The following is a 9726-nucleotide window of genomic DNA, read 5'->3' as shown; positions in this document are numbered from 1 at the left end:
AAAGAGTGATGAGTGAAGGTGGAAGGGTTAAGATTTGATGGAGGGAATCCCAATCCAAAGTCCCGAGGAGGAGTTTGTTTTTCAGTTACAGAAACATTTCTCATATGATTTTTGTTCATGCGATTCTGCAGCAGACTTATTTTCCTGGCAGTGTTTAGAACAGACCAGTGAATCAATATAACATCAAAACAAATGAAATGTACAGATGTTTTGCGTTGAGGTGTATTTAGACTCAACACCTCTGTGTTTCTAAAATTCAGGCTACATCCAAGACAGACTAACAGAGGCACAGGAGAAACCTTTTGGATGGTTTTTGAAATGATCTTTGTCCAACTGAGATATGATGTTTGGGAAGGGGATGGGAGAAGGCGAGGGTGAGGCTGGGGGTGTAACTTAAGTAATGTGCTGTGGTGTTGTCCCGAGTGGAGGAGTGAGAGATGAGCTGTCGAGTTGAAGACAAAACTCCCGTCTCCAGCCGTCCTCCACCACCGTCCAGCTCTTCCTCCAACCTGACTCCATCTGTCAGACACCACAGCAGGATGTCCACACACACCTGCATCTCAACAAGCGTGTTTGTCATGTATTACTGGATCTGTGAGGACATTATAAGCTCCTGTTGCCAAACAAAGAAACAGGATTAGATTCCTACCATTCTCAACACGTACTCATTCCTCACTTATCATCAGGTGTCGCTTAAAGACATGTACTGTGCTCAATCATCCTGCACTTCTGGTCAAAAGTATAACTACTGCTCACAATCAGAAGTCAGTAGCAATAGCAACAGATGCTTCAGACTCCATTAGCAATGAACTAATGGTGAAAACATAAGTGCTGTTTTTGAGTTGTGATCTGAAAACAAATAAAGTGTGTGCGACTGTCAGTGGCCAGCTGGTTTCAGTTACTCATGAGATGAAATATGGCATTATGTGAAGAAAGCTGAAATGGGCAAACGCACAATGTGGCTTCAGTTTTAAACTAAGAAGAGATAGAGGGACAAAGGAAAGACCAAATGTCAGAGCCATAAGAGTCGGTGCGGTATGTACGGGTACCGCCGTGGTGGGTGGGCTCTGGATTTGAATGAAGAGCTCGCATATTCAAGTCCAGATGAAAAAAAGACTTTTTGGTGCAGATGAATCCACCACTGACCTTTGCTCTGGGACAGTTGAAGGTAGGATACCTGGTGGTGTTGCCAACTTATGGAATAGGAGATATGACCCGCAGAGTGAAGTTGGCAGACAGATTAAGTGTAGGGCATTTTAAATGTGTATATACCCCTTATGTGTGCCCTCACACACTGCTATAGATTCTTTTGAGATCGATTATACACCTGAGTATAAAGTGTGTCACCTCTACTTAAGTTAACCTTCATACAAGAAACAACTGTGCATCTCCTAGATGTTAAAGCAAAAATAAGCTTCCAAACTACAAGAGTAGTATAACATGAATGTGAGTGATATTTAACAAGTAAAAATTTAAACAATTTGTTTGTTTGATGCCAACTTGATGGTGTATTGTGGTGTTTTCGTAGCATTTTGTGTCTGCTCTTAATTTGTAATTTCTTTTAAGTAATTATATTTTACTTTTGCATTCTCAGACTTTTCGTCTGTGCCACTGCGTGCGCAACGTGACCTGTCGTGCCTCTAAATTTGACCAGCACAGAATCAGAAATCCTGACCGATGATCGGTCAATCACTCTGAAAACCAGCCATTTCTGATCTCTGCCAATCAGTCGGTGCATCTCTACTTATGACTTCACTTCTATACTAAAAACCACACCTGAAGAAACACACACACCCTTGTGTTTGTCACGTACAGGGTCAGTACATACAGTAGACTTAAAATCATTTCCAGGAGACTTACCCAAACCCTTGCTCTGACCTTACACCGTTATTTTGGTAAAATGTGATGATTTAGTCATGGGGCCCAGCCTCCAGTCCTCACAAGTGACTTCCGGTCCCCACAAAGCAGTGTGCTCCCAGTGTTCCATCCCTACAACTATATATAAACAAGCCCACACACACAGTGTGAGTCACAGAGCAGGGATTGTCTGATTGTATGATCCATCCTGCAGCCACGGCCTGAGGCGCAGTCGCTACGAAGACAAATAGAGAGAAACAGAGTTTTGACAGCCACTGCTCTGCCTTCACCCTCACCCTCCTAAACACACACCTGCATTCACACACGTGCCTTCCACACACTAGCAGGCCCCAGCAGTCCCATGCATTAGGGTCCTCCTCTGCTCCCTCCACAGTGACCAGCAGCTGGGGTTCGTCCTGCACAGCCTTCACATGCACAGCCACAAATTAACCAGTTGCCTCTCCACTGCAGGAAATCCATCAAGGACACCCCCACTTTATTAGCTCCTTGTCCCTCCTGCACACCACACTGGTAACATTGGTTATATCTTCACACAGAACAAGGACTGTGGGCTTGGACTTGCATCTTTCCCCACAAAGTCTCCATAAAGAAATTTACAGTATATGTTGAGTATTGAGAAGCTGAGAGTTCAGGGGTGGCAGAGATGTTCCTGTAACTCTTCTTCATGCACTGGAGATCCCTTCCAGGCATTGTATGACAGAGGGGGTCCTTTAAAGCTAATTAGACTCTTTTTAGGCTTCTTTGGGCACAAACCTGTGTACGCCAAGGTCACATCTAATTTGACATGAAAGTGGTTTTAAATATTCATCCATGACCTCAGGTGCTACCCTACGCACAGGCAGCGAGCGAAACGGTGCAGCAGTGGATGCTGCCAGCCCAGCCCCCTCGTTAGCTGCTGTCACTGAGAACGCAGTGTTCCCAACACTGGCTCCAGGCGCTCAGACAGGGAAGCAGAGGACTCAATGTTCGACTTGAATTGCACCGGGGGAAAATCCCAGCTGTATCCAAACAGGTGCCATTTCTCATCCCATTGAACATCTTCCCCAAAATAGTAATTTGCATATAAATTTAGGGAATTGCTTCATATCCAATTAAAAACTTGCCCAAGGAGTGTGTTCTTTTATTAATAGCGTCACTGTAGGCAGGAAGGTTTTGCACACAGCACCACACAGGGTTTAGAGCAGCCAACAATTAAAACCATCTCACTATAAGAACTTACTAAAAATACCCCACTATACATCCTCTCATATATAAAAGATGGATGACGCATCACCACTTCCCTCTACTATGCAAAAGAGAAGCCAAAATATTGTGAATACGCCAGCCGCCATCTTGGTATTTTGCAACTAGAGTCTACGCAGTAGCAACCAAAAGTGGGGTGACAGCATCAGGCTGCCAATCAAAGCTGTCAAATCACCTGAAGTACAGCACCCCCATATTTTTCAGGGTTTTTTAAAAAACCTTTATTAATCAGTTGGCTGCAGAGAGGCAGGCAGGAAGCAGCAGAGACAGAAGGAGAGAGACCTGCCACAGAGCTGTCAGTGGCGTGCCATCCCACAACCACTCGGCTAAGGGGTGGCCCCATTACACCCCCTTTTATATCATCAAATAAAACATACTACCAGGAAAATACCTACTTGCATACACATCAGTGTGATAACACCTCAGGGAAAAATGTATTTGATTTGTTCTTGAGTTTTTCTTGCTTGACTCATGTCCCTTCCGCTAACGCAGAGAGGCAGGGTTAATGACCTGTGCTTCTGGGAGCCATTAGCCTGTCGCATATACAGTCAATGATCCTGAGTTTGATTTTTGTCCCATTACTGATAAAGCTGGTTAGTTGTATCTGACCAATCAGAGCAAATATAGCAGATACAGATACATTTTTCATGAAATGTTTTTTCATATTGGATTCTTTCCAATTAAACACCTACAGAGGTAACCTGACTGATAACATCAATCTCTGCATCTTTAGAGGAAAAAGTATTACTACTATTTATATCTGCAATGTGGGAACAGTACTAAATCTATCCTGATAAATAAAAACTTATATACAATGTCTAACAACTCACCTTTATGCAAAGTTTTACAGATGTCTTGTTAAATATGGTCGTTTGTAAGAAAAAGGTGTTTTTGTCTGCAGGAGATTTTATTAGTGCTGCAGTCAGCTACAGTGTACGCCACGTCCAGCGCTCTTAAAGGGTCATTCTGGTTTATCACAGCTTTGTCCTCATCTTCATAATCCTAACAGTTCTGATAACACTGTACTTTATGTCTCCATTTGGCAACCATGGATAATAATCCAACTTTTCAAAGGCAAAACTGTGTGCACACAACTCCAGTGAGAACAAAGGTAAAGCAGGAATTCAGTCTGTGAAGAATAGATGAAAGGAGATTCACAACAGTGATTTAAGTAGTAAAACACAACTGTTGAAAGATTAAAGGGTTAAACACAGTGATTCAGTGGTTTGATTATACCAGAGATCACAGCATGACTAACATCAGCACATGACATGGGTGACCAGTACAGCTTCTCTGCAACAGCATGCAAGGAACAATATGTCCAACTTCTAAAAGGACAGTTTGTGTCTCCGTAATTTGCATCAAGTGGGGTCTCTTCATCAGTACAGTTCATTTAGTGAGCACGTCAGCACATTTAAAACACAGTCTGGTGATATCTCACACCGGTCAAACAAAGGTGGATTTCACAGGGAAGATGTCTTCTCACACACAGAGCTGTGGTGTTGTGTCTCTTTAACAATGAAGCCAGCTGGGAACGCTGCAGTTATCCTACTGCAACACACACGCGTGTGCACTTCTTTCTTTGTGAGGATACTCACCGACATCATGCATTCTTAAGGCTCTTACCCTAACCAGAACCTGAGTCTAACCTGAACCCTAAAACCAGGCCCTCAGATGGTCCTCAGTCACATGGTCTACAACAGGTCCTCACAGTGTACAGCCGTGTAAATACACACAGAGTGACTCAGAGTTACACAACAGCAGCACAAGCCAAAGCACAACAGCAAGAGACACTGAAGATGACCTTCAGGCTTTAGGTTCACATTTTGCATTCTGGCAGAAAAATACAGAAGCTCTTCATTCATTTTTAATTTTGCTTCCTACACTGATAAAACATGCATCTTTATGTATGTTTGAGAAATAACAGACAGTCTACACATATGTCCTTTTCTATTCTAATTTCTTTTCCTTTCCAAGGTAACCTGTGCTCTGGAGTTGTTCAAACACATCTCTCCTCATTATTCTCCCATGCATTTGAACCCTTTAGCTCAAACAGTGTGTACATGTTTCTCCAAGAACAGTGGGATTCCTTTCAGAGGGGATCCACGCACTTACAACAGACTACAAAGCCAAACCACCTGACAGCTCGAGCACAAAGAGGAATAGAAAAGAAAGGAAGAAGCACAAGAGCTTATTTATTTTTTACAGTTCCTGAGCCATTTCCATTAATACAGCATAGGGACAAGGTTGGCCTTTTGTCTGACAATCACTGCAAACTGAGGGATGATAATAGAGCTTGTCTAAAATCTCCGGAGGATGTTTTTCAATGAAAAGATGTGAATGCAAAAAAAGAGTGAATGCCTCTGCTTTTCTTTTCTTCTCCTTCTGCATCCTATAGCTTCTATACTGCTCTTCTGAGCACGTCATCCTTTGTGCTCTGCAGAAATAAAATGACCCGCAGTGCCCCCTAGAGGCGCGCTGGCGAATTACGCCCCCCATTCAACTGCTTCTGTGAATGTGTTTCTTTGTTCCAGCTGCATTGAAATGAAGCTTTGGGTAAACGTCTCATAACAAACTCAAATAGTTCCAAACATAACAGGGACAATAAGTGAAGGGGGGAAGACCTCGGGGGGCACCATGTTCTTCCCTTCTATGCAAACTTGCACAGTCCCAAAAGTCTCTGTATGAAACACAAACACACAAACATTATGAACAGAGACATACACACACGCACACAGATCCATCTGTCATCTATTCAGGTTTTCTGTCTTCAAGTCTCAGGGTCTAATTCATTTTCAGCAAATAAAGCCCCTCCCCCCCGAAGCGCCAGATCCCCAAACTAAACTTCACAGAAAATGAAAAGAACAAAGTCCAACAATCAGACTGCGCTATGAAACCATTAGACCAGTATGGTTAAGAGCGGATTCGATGGGAGTTGGCAATTTAACAGTCAATGACTATGTAAATAGGCAGACTGTGTTACTGTGGTGGGGGTTGGGGGGGTCTCTGTTGGTATGTATCAACACTGACAAACATGCATGAGCACACACACTCGCTGCAGAGCAACCGATACACCCTCTTGATAGGTCATCCATGCAGAACACACACACACACACACACACACCCTGCAGCTCCTTGTGCCTCAAAATCAGATTCAAAGTGTTTATTCTCACAATGTATCCATGTTGGTAACATACTGATGACTTCAGAGGCTGTGTGTGTGGTTTTACACTGTGAGGACCACTTTGACTTTAAAAGCATGTGAGCATTGATGGATTACTGAACAGGCCTACGAGGCACAGGAGCCGGAGCCCAAGGAGTCAGGGCCCCCCCCAGATCAGAGAACCGTGACAGGACTTTTAACCCTGTAGGAAAGTCGATCAAATGACTACAAAACTACTCCAAGAAGCCACACACAAGGCAAAAATAGATGCAAAACAACCACAAAGCCGCTTAAAAAGCACAAAATGATTACAAACAGACAGAAAAGATGAACCCAGCATAATAAATCCCAGAGGCTCCTCAGTGCGATTCCTCCCAGCACCAGCTATCAACTGTTCACGGCCTGTGATCATAGATCTTCCTCTCAGCAGGTCTGGCACAGGTCTGTCAGTCACCACTTTGCTCAAGATTGACACATCTCAAGAACTATTGAAGAGATTGGTATGAAATGACGTTAATATCTTTGATGTGCATGTGTTTTAGTGCTCATCCTTGTGTCTGCAGGCTTTTGATTCCCATATACACATAAACCAGTCCATCACTGTCCTGCAGCAGCTCAGAGGGCTCTGGCGCTTATACAGTAACTAGAAAGCGCTGCTTGACTGCTGTGCCAAAAGGTACATCAGCGATGAGGCTTTAAAGACAGATGGAAGGCGACTGCACTGGCTGATACAGAGCAGATTATGGGACACAGAGGAAGGCTGAAAAACCGCCCTCTGTCGTAGATCTGAGCAGATCACCCCCCAGTGAGTGATATTCTGGCTTCACTGTAAACAGGACGTGTCTTTTTCAAAGGCACTTTGATCAACACACTGAAAACATGAAGGACTTGGTGTGTGATGCTTTAACTCAAATCGATTTCTCTTACTTCAGCACAGCCTCAATGTCTCAAACTTTTAGATCCTACCCACCCTCGATTTAAATCTGTATGATTTGAGTACTAAAAAAATGATGGAAACAGAGGTAGACAGAATAGCAATATTATAAACACATACGTGCACACTAGTTTAAAAACTGCATTCAATAAAACAGAGCCACTGATGTCACTGGGTGGTCACTGGTTTAGTTTTTGATGCTGCCGACAGCTGTGCGGTGACAACCGCGGCCCGAGGCTTTATGTTTTCGCATCAGTATGGCCCATTCTTGTGAGCGCAACATGTCAGGAAAGCCTTGGGGGAATTTCTTCAAATTTGTCACAAATGTTCACTTGGACTTAAGGATGAAATGATGAGATTTAGGGAGTCAAAGGTCAAAGTCACTGTATCCTCATGACTGTCTCATTCCCATGAATCTGACTGGTTGTGGAGGTGCACAACATCAAAGTCATTCTAGCTTTTCTTTATTGTAATGCAGAAAATATGGCTCTGATTTTCTGTTTTCTCAAAAGAAATCATGGGGAATGTCATTTCCAAAGCAGAAAAATTTGCAACTCAATTTCAGACTTTAAGAGTCCTTAAATGCTGAAACAGTTTCAGTTTCAACCTATCAAGTAAATCCTAGGTGGCAACGTTAGAGACCTGAGAACCTCTCGCTACAGCAGCTCAGCAGATGTGCTTCGTTCAGCAGAAAGACTAATTCTGTGGATGTGAAAAGACAGTTCTCCTTCTCCAGTTCAAGATGAAACCAAGGCCAAGAGCAGCTTGATCCACACTAAACAATCTGTTCAGATTAAAGACAAAGCCTCATGAATGAGCAGAGTCTCTTTGTTTGAGACAAGTGATGTGCTGCACTGAAGCGTTCATAATGAGGCATATGTTGTGCACACATTCAAACAAACACACAATCTTTCTACATTTGCAGCCTGGACAGGCAGGGTGGCAGGCACATCTGGTCCTCGTGGAAAACCACAGCACCGTCTGAGTCAGCACAACCTCCTGACAGCTACATGGAGAGCTGTCAGACAGCTAATGTACACACACACGTGTACACACAAAGGCAATGAATGGACACCCGTCTCTCAGAGCTACATCAAAGGTCACGAAGGAATAATGAAGAAAGAAGTTCAAGGAGAAAGAGGCAGAAAATAGGCAGCGAGAGAGATGTATTGTTATGTGACGACCTGTTAGAGGAGCTCGTTGTCAGAGATAGACAGATAGGTGGCAGAACGCAGGAAGGAGTCAGGAGATGAGGGGACGGAGACGTGATGGATGTCGAGAGCAAATGACAGGAGAAGAAGAACAAACGGGAGGACAAAGGAAGGTGTCTGAGCACAGATGGAGAGTATGAACCCATGAAGGTCAGCTGATGTGATGTAACACATCAGAAGGAAGCTGTCGCTGCTGTCCTTCAATCATCCGCTCATCCCTCCATCCTTCCCTGGCACTGCCATGCTTTAAATGTCAGGCTTCTGGCACTCGCACACATATTTCGGGCATGATGAGAGCCATTTATTATGGGGCGAAATCTTTCATATGCAGAGCTGCTACCTTGCAATCACCTCTGCGGCATCACAATTACCTCTGGTCTAATTGATGTTAGATTTATTAAAGTTAATGAGCCAACTGGCCATCTGTTGAGCGACCGAGGCAGCACAGGGGACGATCGGCTGCGAGGGCAGGAGACACACAAAAAGCTCCAAGGGCGGACTGGGCTCGCACACGAGGGAAAACCAGAGAGGACAACTTCTCTATTCCCTTCCTGCAATCAAAGACAAGCTCTCCCATCCCTCTGCTCCTTCCACTCTCACATACGTCTTGCATCCTGTTCACGATGTTCATATTTCAACTATATGGCTCTATATAAGGCAGGCATATATATGGCAAACAGTATGATTAGCAACCAGCAACTGACTCGGTAAGTCCAATAAATTATAAATAGGCCATGTATGTTTTACATACTTATACACTTGCTGAAGCTGGAGATGAAATTTTAATTTGAGGTAGTGATTCTGCTGTTGGCCAGTGTTTGATTTGTCCTCTCAGGCCTGGGAGCCGACTGCTGGGGCTCCTCTGAACTCCATTTGTTGTGGCTTCTACAAGGCTTCAGAGACTCTGGGGACCACAGATTTAATTGTTAACGTGTGTGTGTATGTTTGCCACGTGAATGCCTTTCAATAAACCGAGCCCTCACCCTCTCAGTGAGAGGTTTTCTGTCTGCCTGCAGGAGCCACTACTCTGTAAATACTGGTCTTAGTCCCAGGTGCAAGGATCCGGAGCTCTGTGTGACAGGTGTGTGCTGCTACCCAGTATCCATTTGATCACATTTATCACAGGCCAAATATAGCAGCTACCCCTTCACCATCTTCTCTGTCCAGCACCACCCCTCCAACATCTGGAATGACAACCAGCAACATTTATAAATTATCGCCTCCAGCAGTTTGTCCTTTCCAAGCACGAGGAGCCAATCTTCTCCGGGGCCCAAGGTTGAAAAGTTGAAGCGTGTGGA

The sequence above is a fragment of the Monopterus albus genome, unplaced genomic scaffold, assembly GCF_001952655.1.
Source record: "Monopterus albus unplaced genomic scaffold, M_albus_1.0 scaffold98.1, whole genome shotgun sequence".
In the NCBI taxonomy this organism is placed as follows: domain Eukaryota; kingdom Metazoa; phylum Chordata; class Actinopteri; order Synbranchiformes; family Synbranchidae; genus Monopterus; species Monopterus albus.
Note: the sequence above shows the minus strand (reverse complement) of the source record.